General features: G+C 36.9%; 1 long non-coding RNA gene across 1 annotated transcript; it reads right to left on the bottom strand.

The window, feature by feature from the left end:
• Window positions 1–108: 108 nt before the first annotated feature.
• LOC140695851 (uncharacterized) lies at window positions 109–16,736 on the bottom strand. Its single transcript, XR_012071681.1, has 4 exons — window positions 16,329–16,736; window positions 15,888–16,007; window positions 8,004–8,081; window positions 109–588 (listed from the first exon to the last, which is right to left on the bottom strand). It is a non-coding gene; the product is annotated as an uncharacterized lncRNA (long non-coding RNA).
• Between the last annotated feature and the right edge of the window lie 4,155 nt (window positions 16,737–20,891).

Here is a 20,891-nt window from a genome sequence, read left to right as displayed (position 1 = left end):
GCCTATAATGAAAAAGAATATGAAAAGGAAAACTGAACCACTATGTTGTACGTGAGAAATTAACACATTTTTAATCAACTGTAATTCAATTAAAAACCCTGACATTTGCATCAAAACTACTTTCTCAAATATTTCCTTATTTTTAGTTTATTCATTCTTTATTCTCTTTTTAACAGATACAAAGCAGACGTAACAGGATGCACTACTTTGTGGAGATGTGGTGAGATTATTTTGAGATAGATGGAAAAGAAAAGATGTGGAAGGTGCAGAAGTAGGCGGGTAAGATGATTATATTTAGGCTCAGAGACTTGCTAGAAAACTGTGGACCAGAGATAGCAGAACACAGTGGGTTCTGGAGTCAAACAGACCTGGATGGATCCCAGTTTAGTTTGTGACATTGGGAAAATCCCTTAACTTCTCTTGGGCTTAGATTCCTTGCATACAATGGACACAATAACAGCGGCCTTGTAAAAGAATAAAAAACGTGTACGAAGTTTCTAGCTCAGTGCCAGGCATGGACGGAGGCTCAATAGTTGGCAACAGGACAGGGACGATTCGTCTGAAATCACCATCTTTTTTTCCTTTGACCTATTTGGGAAAGGAACAGAAACAGTGGCTTTGCTCTATAATTTTGCTCTATTGGGGGTGGCAGATTACTTTAGATAAAGTAATTGAATTGTCCTTAAACTACTGCACAAGGCCAGTCTTTCTCCAGTTTTAACAAAGTCACCCCCTCCAGGTTTTCATTTCCCAGTGAAATCTGCCTTGATCAACAGCTAGCTTCCATGAGGTCTGGTCTTATCTGCCTTCCTTATTCATTTTCAGAGGGCAGGGACCGCATTTTACAAAAATTTTATATAGCCAGCACAATACCAGGCTCATTTTCCTTTTTCTTCATGACATAATTTTCCTGATGCTACCATGTCAGGGCATTCAAAGACCTGCTTGATGCCCTGTTCCTCTTTTGCATTTATTTCTTGAACTGCTTAGCACTGGTGACTAGTAAAGCAAGCTTATGCTTCTTGAACATATACTCCGTGTAAAGCATCTTGCTTAGTACATTGCACATGAAGAGGGAGCAGCTCGGCCTCCAACCTCAAGTGTGCAATAAAGGAAGCTTTCTTAAGTTTTCTGTAATTGCATTTAATCACCACTTTGAACCTCTAATTCACTAAGTTATACCCACTTACTATCAATCAAATTGGGGTTCTTTTCTCCCCTCAGATTTTATGTGCCAGGAGTTGGAACAAATTCTTGGTATCTTCATCTATCACTGCTCACATCTGCTGAAATATCTTCACACAGGTCTGGTCCTGAGAGTTTAATCTACACAGGTTACCCATCGGACGTTTCTCATCCCTTCCTGCAAAACCTGAGTCTGAGTTCAAGTCCCTGGCATTCCCAGGCTCCCAGGATATATTCAACTGCTCCTTTCCCACTCCAGAGAAGGAGCTCTGCTTCCATGTGTATCTCAGGGACCTGGGCTCTTTCCTTTGCTGCCATTCAATCCTCAGGAACCTGACAGAAAGGCAAAGTTCAATCTATTTGTGAGGAAACTGAGTCTCAGAGAGGTTCAGAAACTTGCCCTTTGCCATATATTTATTTCACAAGTAGAGGAGCATATTTTTGAAAGCAAAGTTTAACTAACTTCCTAATTAGTGTTCCTTCATTATGCTGGTCTATCCCAGTGTTAAAGAATTGGGCCTTTTCTATTTCCATGCTAAAATCTATCATCTAGTATTAGCTTTCAAGGGTTTAACTCATAATTCTAAGTTAAATGTCACTTTGGAAAATAAAGACCAGAGCTTTGAAGGTAATGTTTTTCAAAATACGATCTGCATCAGGATTATCTGGACTGCTTTTTAAAAATGCATGCTCTTGGACCCAAGTGCAGACCTACAGAATCAGAATCAGTATCTCTAGTAGCCTGGCCATGGGATCTGTATCAGTAATAAGCTTACCTCATAATTCTTATTTATGCCAAATTTTGCAAACCAATGTTTAACATGTATGGACAAGTTTATTTTGATCGTGGTAAGGAGGATCAAAAAGGTGTGTTTTTGAGTTGGTTTTTCAGGCCAGCTAACTATTGAAAACTTTGGAGAAGGAGGAACGACCTTGACAGTGGGAAGAAAAAAAAAGAAAGAAAGAAAACAGAGAAACAAAAGATGGGTTCCTGAGACAAATTTCCCCTCCTTCCTGGTTTTGCCTGCAGGCAACCCCATGTGAGTGTGGATAAGCTGGTGAAAAAAACTTATTTGGAATTTAAACCCAAAGTAACTTCTGGGTTAAGAACTATATTCCCAAATGAAATAACTCCGTTATTATTTTTAATTCCCCTTGCCCAAATACCCCAAGGCATTAAGCTGCCTGATATAGCAGTCTAGGTGCTAGTACACTTTTCAGAACCAAAGCAGCTTTTCTATTTTATTCTTCACATCACAGTAAAAATGTGTTAGATGGGTTGAATGTCTGGTTTCAAAATTTCAGAAATTTGCACCTAAATTGCACCTGTAAAATATGTCCTCACACATGCAAGCAAGTCATTTTACTTGCAAATTATTGTTTTGCATATGCAATTACTTGCCTGCATCTGGATATACATTTTGTGGGACAATTAAGTGTTTATGTTAGAAAATTAGATCACTAATTTTATGTTCATTTATATAAAACTTAGAACTTAAACTTTCAGAAATTCTTTAGGTAGAAAGATCAGTATATGCTGCATATGGTTTAAATGGGGCTTGGGGGACCATTTATTCAGTCATTTGTAAATTTGACAAGTACTTCCTAAATGCCTGTGGGTCAGGTACTGTGCTGGATGTTAGTTACAAGGATAAACCAACAGCCTCACATTCCAGAACACGGACATTAACACTGTGTCCAGTCGAGTTTAGAGAGACTAGGAATTTGTCAGTATATTGTTTGATAACTTCAAAATAAGGAGTTTTCACTATGTGTAATCATTAAATCTCAAGTTATTTCCCAGAAGGTGCCATACCAAGTTGAAAATTGACCATTGTCATTTATTCCTGACTACGTCCAGCTGATGAGTGAATAATAAAATGGGGAAACCATTTCTGAATCTATTTTGCTTCCTTTCTAATTCATGGAATCACTGTGATAGGTTTTGTGCTTTCTGTGGGATTGCTGGACTCCACACCAGACAGTACGTGGATGACTCATAAAAAGCATGATTTAGTTAAAATTAAAAGCTTGAAAATAGTTTTTGAATGATCCCCCTTTCCATGGGATGATATACAGGGGCTTTGTGACAACTACACTGAGGCTTTTATACTTCTATCTGGATATCAAACTATATTTTAAAGGGCTTAGTTTGTTGGAAAACTGACTTCAAGATTGGAGAGAGATTGTTTTGCACACCTACATACCACTTCATAAATAAAACTATATTGATACACACGCATATTATACATCTTGTTTCTATAAAGGCTGTAGAAAAACAGTGGTGTGTAAAATGTATTCAGTTCTCTTAGAACTTAATTATAGTAAGTTTATGGACATTTTGAGTTGAAAGAACATTGAAGATATTTTAGTTCAATAACCTTATTTTACAAATGTGTAAACCAAGGCTTGGGAAGATTAAATGACTTAAAAGATCACATAGAACCTAAGGCAGAATAAAGGCTAAAATCTGTTATATAGGCTGTCATTATTTAAAAAACAAAATAAAACAAAATAAAAACCTTCTATGAAGAAATATGATGGGAGCTAACTAACATTATTTTTGTGGATCTTATGGTATGTTGAATATGGATCCTCTTTAGATAAATGTGGGAGGAAGACAAAAATAAGATAGATGCAATCAGAGAATTCAGGAAAGCAGCAGAAGTCTATCTTCTCTGTAAACTAGTGTTCTTTCTAGTAACCACAAAGCTTGACACCCATCAAAGGCCAATAAAGAGGAGGGAGCAGGGATGGTCAGGGGAGGAATAGAGACAGAGATATCTAGGCAATTTATGTATGTACACACTATCGTTTTTGATTCAATTGAAGTCTCAATAGGAAACAGATGTCAAGTATAAATTAAGAAAATTACAAGAAAGTTTATTTACACAGGACCCAATTACAGAAGGGTGGGCTTGATAGAAGAACTATGAAAAGAGAATCAATCCTACGTTAGTAACCACGGAGCTGGTACCACCTCTAGACCTCAAAGGAAGAGGAGAGAGCGGTTACAAAAACCTGCAAGGAGAGAACTTTCCAGAAGGGGCTGCCCTGAGAGAAGCAGTGACCTGTGGTGGAGAAACAGACAGCCTGAGGTGAGGAATCCAGGTGAACAAATACCCTCATATTATTCCCTGCTCACCTCTTATTTCTTGCTGGAGTTCCCATTGCCTAATTTTAACTGGAAGCCAGAGAGCTAGGAAGCCCACTGATGTCATCTATAAGCGGGGAAGAAGGGCGGACGGGGAAGTGTGGGCAGGGATCTGGAGACGCAAACAGATGATGGAATGTGTACTCTTTTAAAAAGGATTTAAGCACTCTTACAGGATATACTGATGCCACCAGATAATATGTAAACTACAGTGGGAGGAAGAAAAGAACTGATGCCACTGAAGCCGAAAGATTCATTTACACAAGTGCTCAAATGAGATGGAAATTTATTTATCTCTCATATAACAGTCGAGAGAGGATGGTGATGGAGGGCAGGTAGCAGCTCAGTTCCCTGAGGGCAGCCACTGATTCAGAGTCACTCTTTTTGCATTGTTCAACGCCACTGTGTTTACATTTGACTCCCTAGGAAGATTAAACTAGAAAGAGCAAACCCTGTGGAGGGTAAGCAGTCTCCTTTTAAGGAAGAGACAAGATGGTGCACCTGTCACTTTCTGTGTTGGATACACATTTGCTGCACCTTCTCAGATTCTCTGTCTTGAACCCTCTGTGATCCTTGACTGTTTGCTTTGCTTTGGCCACCAGTGGGCTGACTGGACTCACCTAGGCACTTAGGCCTGACCAGTCTTTTGACCTAGGAAAGCTGGGCCTTCTACTTGGCCCATCTGGAGAAGTTCTATGCATTGAATGGATGCAACTCGCAAATGACTAGCTGTGTGCTACTGAAACATCATGTGGCATCCTGCATACTTCACTTCCGTTTATCCTCATCCATGGTCCCCTGAATTTATAACTACCCCAAAGCATTCTCACTTTCATCCTTGCTTCAGCTTTCATGTTCTAGGGATCCTGGGATAGGGCATATCCATTCACATCTAGCTGATCAGTCCTGTTCCATGATGAAACTTGAGATAGAAAGGAATTACTTTGAATATGAAAAATGAGAGAGGGGCAGATTTGGGGGAAGAGTGAGAAGTTTATGCCAAAAGGGAACACAATTAAGTCAGGAATGAGATCAACAAATAAACTAAAACAAAATAAAATGCGTAACAAAACCCTTTACACAAACAGAACTAAAGTTTGGTTTTAACTTTTATAGAGGCCGAGATGAAAAAGAAAACATTGTTCATTCCTGTGTTCATGATATCTAGGGAGAAAGAAAACAAACTTGAATCCTTAGGAGAATTCTAAATTCTTGACATGAAGTTCAATAGAATTTTCTTTCTGAGTCTTATATCTGTTAGGAATACTACCAGAAGTAAGTAAAAGATATTTGATTATCTCACTTAATAAGAAGTCTGGAGGTAAGCATCTTAAATGACATTTGGTGGCCTTTCAGTATCATTCAGGACCCAGGTTCTTTTCATCCTTTGCTCTCCCATCTTCAGTATATTGTCTTTGTTTTTTTAGCTTGTCTTTTTTTTCATTACCAAAATCAAAGATAGGAAGCAGGGAAGGGAATGTAGGCAAGGGAGAAGTTTCCTTTCATGTCTCTCAGTTTTTATTGGGATAAAGGAAGATAGTTCCTGAAATCCTCCTCTCAAACTTCCAATTATGTCCCACTAACCAGAATTGGGTCGTCATGGCCCCTAGTACCTATAGGAGAGGCTGGGGATGTAAGCATCTGCCTTTTTGGAACCTGGGAACCTGACATAGAGAAAAGAGTTGAGAAAAGCTGATAGAGAGGCAACGAGCAGTGTTTTTATTGGTTCTCACAAGGAGGACTACTGTAACATAATGAATAATATCTTAGGGAACATATTACACTTGAACCATGATGTGTTCTCTATGACTATATGTTAAGTGCTTTCCACATATGCTGATAGCATTATATGACCACACGACACAATGCAAATAATTTCTCACAATGGGGCAGGTAAGGTACAAATGGGTGTAGCCTAGCTGCCCGAGGCTACTGATCTGACTTGCATATTTTAGAACATGGTGTACAGTGTTTGGACTGAGTGGTTATTTTTCTTTAATTTATTGTTTTACTTTTCTTTTTGTGTGTGTGTGTAATTAGGTTTATTTATTTATTTTTAGAGGAGGTACTGGGGATTGAACCCAGGACTTTGTGCATGCTAAGCGTGCACTCTACCACTTGAGCTATACCCCCCACCTTGGACTGACTGACTGTTTTGAAAAACTGTCCCTGAATTTTTCCTCTCTTAACTAGATTTTCAAGGCTAATGTATATAGCACTGAGCTCCAGATTATGCTCCATGGCAAGTGCTTGAGAATGACTATTTGATTCTGCCAATTGTATACAGACCCAGCTATAAGTTAGGAGTAAGGTTACCTGTCTTTGGGGGAAAAACTAAGCTACCTAATGGGAATCTATGCATGCTATCTCTGCTTGGATGTGATCTTACCGGGGGGCCAGGATTCTGCTCAGAAAATTGCTTTGAATTGGCTTCCGTGCCTGCACAAATGGGCAATAAAGGCACCCAAGATATACTCCACATTGCACTGTAAGAATAATTATACCTGAAGAATTTCAGGGCAGGTGAAATCAAATGCTTGCCTGGACAAAAGTAAAACATCCATAAAATACCCATAAAACGCTAAGCTTTCAGTAGTGCTGTTTCCTGGTGCACCTCTAAGACAGACTGCTAGTGAACGTGCACCAGAATAACTAAATGAGCTAATTCATTGTGTACGGTTGTTATTTATATACCAATTAAAAGTAATAGAATGGCTTCCAAAAATAACCACTTTAGTTTTAGAATGCTTTCTCTGTGCTTCTTTTTGGCAGTGATCAGCAAATAGGATTGGTGAGTCAGGCCACAACTAGTATGAAAGCATAAAACTATGCTGTCTTTACGCAACAGAATCTTCACCTTTTCTTCTAAAACGTCAAATGATCTAACGTTTATTAGTTACCTACTTAAATCTCAACATCAGAGAAGTTGATTCTACTTCAAAATATTATGAGACTTACAGAAGTTCAGTGATTTGTCCACCTTATACAGCTGTAAGTGATGGATCTGGAGTAACAGGGAGGCTTGAATCTAGTAAATCTAAAAGTGGACTAGGCTCATTAGGGAACAAGGAAGAGAGGACTCTCCAGAATCTCAGTCTGACATATACCCATGACCTCTGAGTTCAAGGGCATACAGTGGGGGAGGTACAAAGCATCTATCTTTTTCTCACATGTTGTCTATTTCATGAGACAAAGCTTAGCAATGTCATGAGGTAAAGCCTTCACAGGTTTTTTTCACCATTCAGCTCCATGTGCTGCATGGTAAGTGAAAATCCCACTCACATTCCAGCATTTGGTTGCTGGTGGTGTTGTTATTTTTTACCTTTCTCTTTTTTTCATATGTGCCCTAGTGAAAAGCTGGATAAGACTTCATCAGGCATTGCTAATTAGATACAATTTTAAATTGGAAGCCTTGTTTCATGGATTTTTAAAGTGTACTGACTTTTAATTACTTATTTTCCCCTATATTCTTAAATTCTTACCTCTTTCTTCTAAGGCTCCAACTCTAGTTTTATGTCTTATTCTAACTTTCAGAACCCCTTCTCCCCCCACACACATTCCACAGACAGCACAGATACAATACACGTGTACACAAAGTCATGCACAGTGCGTACACCTGATCACACACACATCCACACACATCTGCTTTCTTTCTTATACCTACCAGTAGTCACACACAACCGGGCAGGAACTAGTGGCACAAGAAATGGCTCCTAGAGGTGTAGTCTTTTGAAGTCAAATACTGTAGGTGAGAGAGAAAGATGGAAAGCTCTACTAGCAATGCCTATGGAGGACTAAAGTTTTCAAGTCTTCCATCAATTCCTGACTTCAGAGACATAGACCTGTCTGTGTTCAACATTTACCCTCTATTGGCCATACAGTCGAAGGGACAGTGCTTTCTGCAGTTAGAATTTCTGCCTGGTCTTAGCACCTTTTGCCCTCGAGCCTCTCAGAGGTCACTCGGTATCTACCCTAGACCATCAAGTAAAGACTCCCTCTGCCTCTCTCCATATAAGATTTGTTTTTGTTCAAAGTCGATGATGACTATTAACATGCCTATCCAAGAACACTTATGAAGGCACATCCTGAACTTAGACTGACAAGAATTGAAGAATAGAACCCCAGGATAGAATGAATTGCAAAGAATTCACGTTTAAAAAGCACAATATCTCAGACTCACAATAAGAAGAAAGAAAGAAAAAAAAATATATATAAATGATGGAAGAGAACACAGGTAATTTGACAGCCTGAGGAAAAAAGCATGATCTCTTTATTCCCCCAATTAATAGTTTCTACAGTTATTTCAAGTTTTACTGTCTCATAAGATTGTCTCATACATCTGAAGTGAAGCTGTCATTTTTCTTTATCTTGAAAGATTTACCTTTATATTCTTGAGGAGTTACTGAATGAGTTTTCACTTTGTTGATGAAAGCTGTACATCCAATAATCTAGTAGAGAGTAGTGATGGTCTTGAAGCAAAATTGCAATGGCATAATTATATCCATCCAATTCAGAACACCACATGATGCTTTGCAATAATTTTACATTTCATATTATTTTATTTGGATTCTCAGGGCAAGTTGAGAGGGTGCAATGTCAGTGCAAAAGTGTCATAATAATTAAAAAAATACTAAGCATTATCCAAGTGTTTCTTTGGTCACCTAACAAAGATACAAAAAAAAATCAATCTTTCTCTTAAAGGGACACATATATAACCATAATGCTACATAGAAGTTTCCTGAGTTATAGTTTAAAATGGTAGGCATGAGCATAGAGGTGAAATGGGATGTAATTATGCCTAGTGGGCAGGGTGGTAGAAAGTGCTCTGAAGATGAGGTTAAATTTGAACTAAACCTTAGAAGATGGTTGGTACTCCAACTTTTATCTAATGATGCACTAGGTAATTAGAACCAGACTTTCCCTTAAGGACAACTTGAAAGGCTGCTCAAAATCTTTTAAAAAATCCTTAAATAAATCAAGGTGTTAAAATAAAATCTTTGATGACTTATCAAGTAGGATCTATGGGAAGATGAAGGTCCAGGGAAGTAGCCATGGCATTTAGGTGTGCTTTCCCCTTGGGTACTTGTCAGTTCCAGATGGCATGACTGAGAGGATGTGTATCACCTCTGACAATCCTCAGACTCTTGCCCAGGGGCCAAGGGCATGAAAACTCCTTATCTTAGAGTAGGAAGTCCAATCGGCTGCACCCTAGGAGTCAAGGTGAACCAGTAAGCTGCTTCTGAACTTGTCTAAAGTTGATGCCAGAGTGTTAATGATCATTAGTACAGGGCAGATGCAAAGATAAATCCTCTCTAGAGGAAGATAACATTATCTTAGTTCTCAAACTATTTTTGTAAACAATTTGCAAATAAAATATTCAGTACAAAATAAAGATGAATGGCATTCAGGAAGATACAATAGCATGAACAAAACCTATAATGTACAACAGATGAAAGAAATAGCCTACAGAATTATTAGACACAGACTTTAAAATAACAATGTTTACTAACTTAAAGAAGATAAGATTCAAATATTTAGCAGAGAATCAAATGGAAATTCCTGAATAGAAAAATTTAACGACCAAAATTAAGAACTCAGTGGATTTAACAGCAAGTTAGACACAGCTGAACAGGAGAACTAGTAATCTAAAAGACAGATCAGAAAAAAATTTCTAGACTGAGTCAATGAAACCACAAGGATGAAAGATACGAAATTCAAGGTGATATAGAAGGAAGGTATTATATGCATTATCTGGAGTCCAAGAAGGAGAGGAGAGAAAGTGAATGGGTAAGATGCATTTTTTGAAGAGGTAATAGCCAAAAATTTCCCAAAGCCAATAACAAATATTAAGGCAAAGATTCAAGACACTATATGAACCTGAAGTGGGGTTAAAAAAAAGACAATTAGTCCTATATAAGCAAATGGCTGAAAATCAAAGATGAAGGAAAAAAAAATCTTAAAAGTAATCAGAGAAAAGAGAAAGACTGATTCCAAAGGACCGATTCTTACAGAGTAGCTGACTTTCTGTGATTCCACAGAAAAAATGGAAGCTGGAAGAAAACTGAATGATGCCTTCACATTATTAAAAGAAAATATAGAAGTCTATAATCAGTAAAAAATATTCTTCAACAATGAAGCTGAAATAGAGACATTTCAAATATTTTATTTGCTGCAGTAGACTGAAGTAGATTTGTCACCTGCAGTCTTACAGTGAAGGAAATACTAAAGAGTGTCTAAAAGCAGAAGAAAAATTATCCCAGAAGGCAGTGAAAAGAGGTAGGTAGAAGTGAAGAGCAAAAAACTTGTACATTCATGGGCTAATCTAAATGAATAATGCCTGAATAAATAACATTAATATTATTAAGTTGATTATATCTTATATAGTATATATTTTGTAATTAATAACTACATATTATATAGTTAATACTACATATAATTAACATGTAACATTTTTCCCATTGTATTTTTTTATTGAGGTATAGTCAGTTTACAATAACATGTAGTATTAATTATATGTTAATTATATGTGAATTGAAAGTACACAAAAACAATGGCATTTCATTCTGAAAAAGGATTAATGGAGTCAAAAGTCTTTACATTGCCTAGGTAGAGGGTCAAATCATTAGGTGTTAGACTTGAGTAAGTCAAGAATATAACCAACTATAATTGAATGAAATGCTCCAGTTAAAGGATCAATGACATCATACCAGATTTTTTTTAAAGTTAAAATTCTATGCTTTTTAAGAAAGACATATCTAATACATAAGAATTTAGACAGTCTGAAAAGACAAGAATAGGAAAAAGGATGCCTAAGAATTCATCAAACAAGCAAGGGTTGCAGGCATATTTATAGCATTATCAAAGACCACAATTCACATAGGAGTAAGGACACGGGAAGAACCCTCTGTTGGCAACGTTGTCTTTTGTGGGTGTGGGTTAGAGATGGAAGAGGACTGCGAACGTTAATACATTAAGAAATCTTCTCCCTAATATACTTACGGTTGAGACCAAAAAGGAGAAAGGCCACCTATGATACAGTTTTAATTTCAAGTGTCTAATGAGTAAAATTATAACAAACCCCACATGGCCAGTCCAGATCTGAGGACGAGTGATACTGGTGTCTCTCATAGTTTCTGTACTAGGGGTGATATACGTATAGATAGCCCCATAGACCAATTCCTGTGTTCTGAAAGTGAGCAAAAGGAAAAGTTTACGATTGTAGTCAGTGTGACTGCTGTAATTGTAACTCATTTGGCCAAAATTCACTTAAGTAAGTACCAATAATATCTGAGATTAAATAGTAGCTCAAGAGGGTGAACAATTTATATTCAATTAGACACACAAACGTCATAAGCAACAATTAATGGACTTCACCCTTTGTTTATGTAAAGAAGGATTTTAAAATAACCTATTATCCATCTACTTCTCTGCTCACAAGCTTGAGCAATTTAGTAACTAATATAAAATATTTGATCTATTATATGTAGTAATTTTGTGAACTGTTTTTTAACCACAAAGTCATACTCTAGTCCTTCACTTTTCACACATTCCTTTTAAGAAATGTTCTCTCCCTAGTAAAAATTTTAATTTAAACAGTATTGCACACTCTTCTTACATGGTTAAGTTCATATCCATGAAACATTTTAACTCCTGAGGTAAACAATATTAGTTAATGCAATACATTTTCTTAATGAGACAATGATACAGTTAATTATCTGTAAGAAACTCAGAACAAATACAGCAAGATCCTCTATTTACAAGGAAAGTTACTACCTATATATTTCTATTGCAGTGTGACTAGCATTGTAAATTCATTGTACTTGTGAAGAAAAACAGCTTAGGGGCCTCTGCCAAGTAGGATTTACTTTTCTGCTCTATCACTGATGAGATTTCAATCCAGGAATCTTTGGTTGCAAGAAGTATTAAGTACAGAAGGGAAGCAGAGGAGATGAGAGAAATTTTCTCTCCTAGAGAGGCTGGCAACTCTGGGTGGGTTAGGGAGAAGCAAGCCCAAAGAGGGAAACATTCAGTATAGAACTTAAAAATAATAAAATGAGGAATTCACTTGAAATAGAAGATATTTTGCTTTGGTTAAATGCTTTTAGGAAATTGTGAAAATTTAAGCCAGATTCAGTGAACTTTGGAGGAAATATATGATAAAGATATCTTTTCAGTGTGTAGGAGCAAGGTAAGAAACTGAAAAACTTGTCTTGCCTCCGAGGTATTACTATAATCCGTAGTGGCTGAGTTATTGTGACAGCAATTAAAATTGCTCAGGGGCCTATGGATCTTAGAAATCTTTAGAAATTACCTGGAGGGGCAAGAGAGGCTCCAGGAAGAGCTGCTAAGCTTCCTGCTCTGTGTCAATCCGAAATCTACAAAAATGTGGCTTCTCAGTTTCAAAGCCTTGAGTAGCATGGCAGACGTCTTAGAAGAGCACTCTGACCTTCCACAATGATGGAAATGTACAGAGCAAAGTGGAAAAGAAATCAAGCGGAGATACACTGATTCTGGCAACTGTGCTGGACAGCACTCCCAGCACATTCTCAGCTGATGTTCTTAATCTGTGGATCCTTGGAGAAAAGATCACTTCACTCAATCACTTTAAGACTTTGGAAGTGGAGAACTTGTTTGTGAAAGGAGACAAGGTTAATTATTTAGCCGAAGTCAGCCATGAATTCATCAGCGATTTGAGGGAAGAAGCCTACATCTTCATTCTAAAGGCATCTGACCCTTCAGCAAATCTGTTTGATACTTAATGATGGTACTAAGGATTTGAATGAATGGCTATTGCCACATGATATGGGTGACAAATTATGGGTGAAGAAAATGGAAGACATGTATCTTTTCAGGGTCAAGGCTTGATGAATTTTCTTTGCATCTGATCTGAGGACATTTAAGATCCAAAATTCTCTTTGCTCTTGCGGTGTTCCACATCACTGACAGCCCCTGCCTCCTGGAGCTTTTACCGCTGCAAACATTACTAACTTGTAAGCGACTGATCCTTTTGTTTGTAATTTTAGTCACTTTAGCAAGTACAAATAGGTGACTCCGCTTCTTACCAGAGCATGTTTGAGAGCCCCGTGGAACACAATCCTGTCTTTCTGTCATCTCTTACCTCAGCACCCTTTGCGGGGGAGCTCAGGAAGAGAAGGAGTTTAACACATGTCCCAGTCAAACCCATGTAATTGTCTGCCCAACAGAGAAATGTGAGTGGAGTAGTATGCTATGTCTAACTGTATCCATGGTAATCTTCTAGACTGCCATTCTTAGGTTTTGCTTAGGCTACAGCAGGGGACAGGGGTTCACGTTTTTTTCTTTTTTTTGTGGAGGGGGAGTAGTTGGGGTGAGGAACTACTACCCATTGTCAGTCACAACGTAAATCTAATAGTTAAGAAAGATTCTAGCCCTGAACGACCAGGAAGAAACACATAAATCCTAGCTGTGCGTCAAACGTGACTCAAGTCATGATAAGGGCTGGTTACTCTGTTACCTCACTAGAGAAATGGCGTGATTCAGAGATCTGGTAGCTCTTGCTGAGCATCTGATCACGGAGCCCACATACCCATGCTGATCACCATCACCATCGTCACCATTTTATAATCAAAACGTGCTATTAATTCTGCAAAGCAGTTTCATATTGAAGATGTCTTTGATTCTCACAGATAAGTAGGTGGGTATTACCCTGGTTCATTTTATAGATGAGGAAATCAAGGCACAGGGCCATTAAATAATTTGCTTAAAGTCACACAGCTAATTAGTATCAGATTGGAGCCTCTTCACCATCAGACTTGGGCTCTTAATAGCAAGAAATTTTAAATAAGAAATCAACACCCTAATTTGTATCCTATGCGAAGATAGTGAAAAATATTATTAATGATTTTCACAGAGAGTGTGGTAGACACTGGATAATATAAATGCTTAAAAATAAGTCTATCCTATATGATTCAGATCTTTTACAAGGACTTTTATGGACAATATATTCATTTGTCCCCAAACATATGGTGGAAGGTATCAGTGTGGCAGCATAAACTTTCAGAACAGTAGAGTCTCAGGTTAAAAAAGATACCGCCTATCCAAATTAAATAATAGGTACTTTACTGTTTCATTTTTATTAAAAAAAATCAGAGTATTTTCTGTTCTAGATGAAAAATAATGGGGAAGATGAAATTCAGTTTAATTTGTGTGAGTCAATGCCATACTTAAGTAATTGTGAATAAATGTGTTTTGATCATTAAGGATATGTCCACTTGCTAAGTAGTCTAAACTTTAGGTAACTTAAACTATCTGCTCCAGAGTACTGATTCTATCAATTGCATGATTCAAGAAAATCATTTAGTTTCAGTGGGCCTCAGTTTTCTCATATAAAACAAGTGCTGGTTCAGACGATTTGAAAATTTGAATTTAACACCAAGCTTGAGAAAGAAAAGAATCCTCCAGTTTTTCTGTAAAATATGATTTCATTTTCATTATTTCTTGTTGGGGGAAAGATGGGAAAAATTGGCACAGAAGCACTTACTGAGTACTGTATCCTTTCTCCACCCTCATATTTTCAGATGACAACTATAAGAATGTTCTTCTTCAATCCGTCTGACCCTAGGCTAGTCTGCTGTTGTCAATTGTTTCCTAAATTCACCCATTACAATGGTTCTGTTGCTATTTATTGGGTCTAGATATGGTAAGAGTAAACACTGCCAAGAAATCTTCAGAGATATGTCATAACCTTTAGGCCTAAAAATTTATCTTTATTTTATACTTAGGAAAGAGAGAGAGAGAGGAGAGAGACAAGGAAGAAAAAGAGTTTTTCTCAATATATGATATTTAATAAGATTTTTTTATTTTCCCTCACATCACATTAATTGTTTTTAATTTTTCGAGCTATCTTGGCTTTCATGTTATATGGAAAACTGAAGGAGCAGAGGGAGACATTTATTTCCAGAAGAGGTCAGAGAGCATAATCAGGGGACAGAACTAGTAAGTAATCAAGCATGCAGTACACACTTTCATTAAGGCCCATGTGTTACAGAACCGCAATATTTTAATTTTCTGGTTCCTGCTGCTTAGGCTGAAGAGGTTCTGTTAAGGTTTATCTCAGTTACATTTTGCAAAGGATAAAAGTGCGACATTTTCAGTCTCATTAGAGGTGAAATGTTTTAGTCTAGGGTTCATCTTCACTTACACGAAAGGAAAAAGCTCCTCGTGATGGTTAAATAATAAAGAAGGCTGATTGCTTACAGAGTCAAGTAACAAGACTCGATTGTGTACCATGATCCAATCTCTCCTTAAATCTTGAAATTCTTATCCAACTTAATGATGGCATCTGCTGGGAGGAGAAAATTTCTACGGCACATCTTTGTAACAACCCCAAATCTCATGGAAAGAAGCCAGGAGAAAAATTTAAATGAGTGTAATCCTCTAGGAAAGATACACTTAGAAATTTTCTCTTAATGGGAACTTTGTTTGCTGACAGTGAACAGTCTACCCAGATAACACCAACAACATCTGCTGCTGTTGGTAAGAACTGACCTCTTAATCATGAGCTACTCACATCAAAATGATTGCAGGCTGCTGGAACAACACGACTTTTCCTTGAGAAGTCCGTCTCAACAACATCACGCAGACTGAATGCCAAAATAATATTTTGCCTTTCTGTTTTAAATGCAATTTGCTAAGACAAGGTAAAGGGAACACGTAGAACAGGGAAGAATAACAGATAAATTGGGTGAGATGAAGGCGATCTGATTTGTTTGGCATCTGCTCTGGAAGAGTAACACTCTGGCGTTGCCTTTATTTCAACTTAGATTTGTCATTGGAGGGAATCGTCTCTCTCTCTTTTTTTTTTCAGTTAAGTCCATCTTTACTGTGACATACCTGCTGTTTGTTATGATTATAAGATGTTGGATGCCAGCTTTCTAACCAAAATGTCTGTGTGGAGAGGAAGGATATGGGGGCAGGGAACCATGATGCTTAACAGGTTAAAGGTTCTTACCTTTAAATCTCTGTCTCGGGCCACTCATGCAATAAAATATGACTTATATGTCATATAGTTGGGGATTTTGTGGATATTCTATTTGTGTGATTCATAGCAGTTCACTTTGTTTTCCGTCTGTTGTCATTGAAGGTAAAGCAGTAAAGTAAAAACATCTTTCTGTTGATCCTCATAGCTAACTTGGGAACTGCATCTCCTGGCCCAGTATTTTAGGTTATTTTATGTTATCTAATTCTAGGGCACAATGAAAGACTTTGAAGGGACCTTAGAGGTCATCTAGTCCAAAGTCATCCTTTCACAATATTCCTGGCAGAAAATCATTATTCTTGCTTGTATATTTCTAGTTATTGTGTATAAGCTTTTCAACAGTGATGGGAGGGAAAAGCCAAAATCTGCCTCTAGGCAGTTTCTACAGTGAAAGAAAAAAATTGAATCACTCTTCTTTGGAGTATCCCTTCAAATAAGAGGAGAAAAACAAAACACAACAAGAGAAAACTTAACTACCGCATTCTTCCCACACTCGAGTCATCTTTTCAAGACTATAAAGAGGTTAATTTCTCGTGTGATGATGTCCTAGGTGTCCTATGCTTCCAGACCCCTCTCTATCCTGGCCTTTTCTCCATGGACACAGCCTAGGGTATCTAGGTTTACTTTAAAGTGTGTTACGTGGAGAATAGAACAGAACAGAACTGATAGAATCAAACGATTTCATAATTGAAAGGAATATCCAAATTAAAAAAAAAATAGATACAAGTCCCAAAGAAGTTAGGTGGGTCCAGTGTCACACAAATGGGTCTCCTCGTTTCACTCATTTCCCAAAGTAATTCTCTTTTCACTTATTTTTTCCTAAACTGAGCTTTTTATTAACCAGACATAATATTTCAGATATTTTTTCTGATCAGCCCAGACCTCGGGATCTTTCTCATTTGCTTTATTAACAACCATATTATTTGGTTGTTTGTTTTATATTATTTACATGGTAGTTAAATCAGGTCCTATACAATTATGTTTTCCCTTATGTTTTATCTTTTGAGGTTTAACCATGTGCAAGCTTCTCAAGATATTTTTGAATCGTTTCATCCAATCAGTATACCATCTGTGACTTGTGCAACTGTTAATTGTCAGAATGTTTTTTACGTCCTTGTTCAGATTATTGTTAGAAATATTCAACAGGACGGAGGCAAACAAGCAAAAACAAAAACAAAAAAAACATGTGCCATGAAACTGGAACCTAGTTCTAGACTGACAATCTATTAATCGAGGCATTTGGGAACCGTTGTTCAACCATGTATGTTAATGCTCAGCTGCATACTTACCCATGTTATGGCTTTCCTTTTTCTCTACAAACACTCTGTGAAGGCCTATCACAGAGGCCCTACTGGAAGTGAGACATTGCCTAAGGTCTGATACCTTTATTTGAAAAGGATGAGGTTATTGTGAAATGATTTATTCTTATATTTCTTAATATTACTTAGAGATCTCCTCTTTCTTTTCTATGAGTTCACAAATCTGTTTAGTAACTTACTGTAGAATTTTGACAGAAGTTGATAAAAAATTTATAAATCTTCGGTATTATTTAAAAAAAAATTTTGAAAGTCAGGTCTTTTCCTTAGACCTCACCTATTCATGACTTCTCAGAACATTACAGTGTTTAGAAGATCATATGTGCAAATGCTTAATAACTTGGCATATAATTGCACTGGGCCTAATTTGGGCCTATTTAAATTTGTTTGTGCTCTGTTCTCTGTTATAGTCTAATCCTTGATTTCACTTTCCTTTCATTGATGCATGCTCTGCCATCGTTAAGATTTTTTAAAATTCAATACTAACTAGATAAAAAAAGAACATTTATAAAATACATGTCATTTATGGAGAAAAGGATATAAAAATACTTCTGTACAATCATACATAAGTTTAATAATTAGAACATTTCCATTTACTGTGAAATCTTTTGGGTGCTCTCCCTCTATATCAAAAGAAAAGCACTAACTCCTCCTTGCTTCTTTTTTGGAGATGTGATTGTTTTTTTTCTACAGGCTCTCACTCATGGTGTTTTCTCACTCAATCTAGTGCTGATTCGCATTTTTCTCAGAGCCCCCCATTTGGTGGAGAACCAGTGGTTTTATATATATATAAAGATAAAATATATATATATTTTGCTTACAGTTTTGCTGAGGGCTGTGAACTTTAGGAATTCAAATTTAAGTGTGTATGTGTATGTCTTATTTGACTTCCCACCTTGGTACCCTGCCTTTATCTACTTTATTCCCATGCCTTGAGGACTGTGAACAAGTTCACTGAAGCTCAGCAAATGCCTCTACTTCAGCCAGCAAGTGGGCTTCTGTGGGATTTGCTCATCTCTCTGGGCTCCTATTTGCTTTTAGTTTTTGATCTCTGTGTAGATTTTTCCCCCAGGTCATTGGTACAGTCATAAATATATGTTTTCTATGTCTTATCCAACATTAAGTCATTTTCAGCAGGGACACTGATTAGGAAATGAAAGTGTGCTCTACAATTTTCAGTGTGAGACAATTCTCCTTGGTGGAGAAGGCATAATGAAAACAAGAATTGGGTAAATAATTCTATTATTCATTAATATCACACTGTTGTGGCCTTATCTTCTGCTTCCAACAGCTAATAAAAATATGACTTCCAAAAGAACAAAAATGTTTCCTGATTGCTGCTAAGAAGACTTCTAATACTGAGTTTTTTTAAATTGATGAATTTATATTGTCTTAGGATCTTTTCCCAACTCTGTGTTTATTTGCTCCTTCTACTTTTGCACTTATTGTCCATTCTGATCTATATTTGCATGGGTTGTTTTCAATCTGATCTTGTAATTCCTCTCATTTTTTGGAAATGTTTCTCCTTTAAATTCTTTAGAGTTGGGATCATAACTATCTTTATAAAGATACAGCAGAGTCTTAGCAGCAGAAACTTAGAAAATTTCTTTCTAAGAATTTGCAAGAAATTAGTTTTTTCTGTTTTATGGACCCTCCTTACCCCATGACTCACTTTCTTTACAAGAATATCTTGATCCCATACATTGTGGGACTTGTAGAGCCATAAAGCTTTTATGGGTATATTATATAGACATAAGCTCTGTTCTTTGAGACCTGTGATTGTTCATTGTCTTGGGGAGTACGTCTCAACTGCAAAAGGATATCAACAGGTTTAACAAGATATTAGTGCACTGTAGGTAACTAAACTTGTCTGGCTGATTAATGCACAGTCTGGTTTCATTTGAAACATTCAGAAAAAGACTTGGGTTGATCTACTCAAGGCTCTTTCCTATAAAAATAAAGGGCTGTTGGCGATTCCCAGTTTTTAGCATCCTAAAAAGGCAAGATAGAATCAGTGGCCTAGTAAGCAACTGAATAATGCTTTGGTATGATGGAAATTACTTTTGGTGTATTTCACCTAACTGAGATTCTGAATATCATTGGAACACCTATGGGGATGAGAAAAGTTAAAGAAACAGAAAGAACCTGTATTCCTCATACAATGATCTTTCATAATTACCTAAAATCTGTAGAGTGTTGGTTTTAACCAAAAATTCACACTTTGGTTATAACTGATCTGGAACTTGGAATATAGTATTTAGACTGATTCATCATTTTAGCAACTATTCCTGGTTCCAAAGCATTTACTATTTATTGCCCAATGAAATGACACTATTAAGACTTAAAGGAGAATTGAATTATTGCTATTTGCAAATGTTTTTCTCATAAACTATATTAAACCTAAAACTTGATTAACTTTAATGCTTATAAAATGAGATGTAGTAAATAAAACTGACACTGATAAATTTTATATCTGTGAATACAAGACTTTTATGTAATTTCTATTCTTTCTTACTTTTTATAATTGGGAATTTACATTTTTTTAAGTTGAAAGAGTTTGTTAATTGTTTAGCTTTGCAAATCTTGGTCACTGTGACTTGGTCACTGTACAGATAAACTGGCACCTAGATATTCTGATGTGTGTAATTTATGGACTACAGATAATCTTGACTTCTCTGTAAATTTTATGAACTTTGGTAAATGGTATTGACATGAGAGGAGGTCATACACCTTGGGAGTGTGGAAACTCTAAAGATTCTGTCCCTGAACATAAAGTTAGAGCCTAATAGGGGAGAAAAAAATGTACACAAATGATGCAGGGAACAAATGGAGGGCTTAATAAGGAGAACAGAGACACCTATTTAGTCTCAAAGCCCCAAACTGAAACAACTGTGTTAGGATTTGTATTGCTTTACAATCCCATCCCCACTCCCAGCATGGTGACTTTCCTTGACAGACTAGTTCAAGAGAGTGAGTCAGATGGAGTGACTATGGTAAATTATGTTCCAGTGGTGTAGGAGATTTCAACATATTTGTTGGAAGGGTAGAGGAAAAGGAATGAAATAATACTCAATAGCTGGTTTTTGCTGGGATTCAGTAGAACATAAAACATCCTTCAAGGGCTAAATGGTGAAGGAGCCATGCTTCCTCTCCTCTTCAGTCATTAGCTGTGTCTGGACTCATGGTTTTCACAGATAACAGCAAAACCACTATCAGCATG

This window comes from Vicugna pacos, chromosome 4 (genome assembly GCF_048564905.1).
Source record: "Vicugna pacos chromosome 4, VicPac4, whole genome shotgun sequence".
NCBI classification, from domain to species: domain Eukaryota; kingdom Metazoa; phylum Chordata; class Mammalia; order Artiodactyla; family Camelidae; genus Vicugna; species Vicugna pacos.
This window is presented reverse-complemented; position numbering and strand designations above follow the sequence as displayed.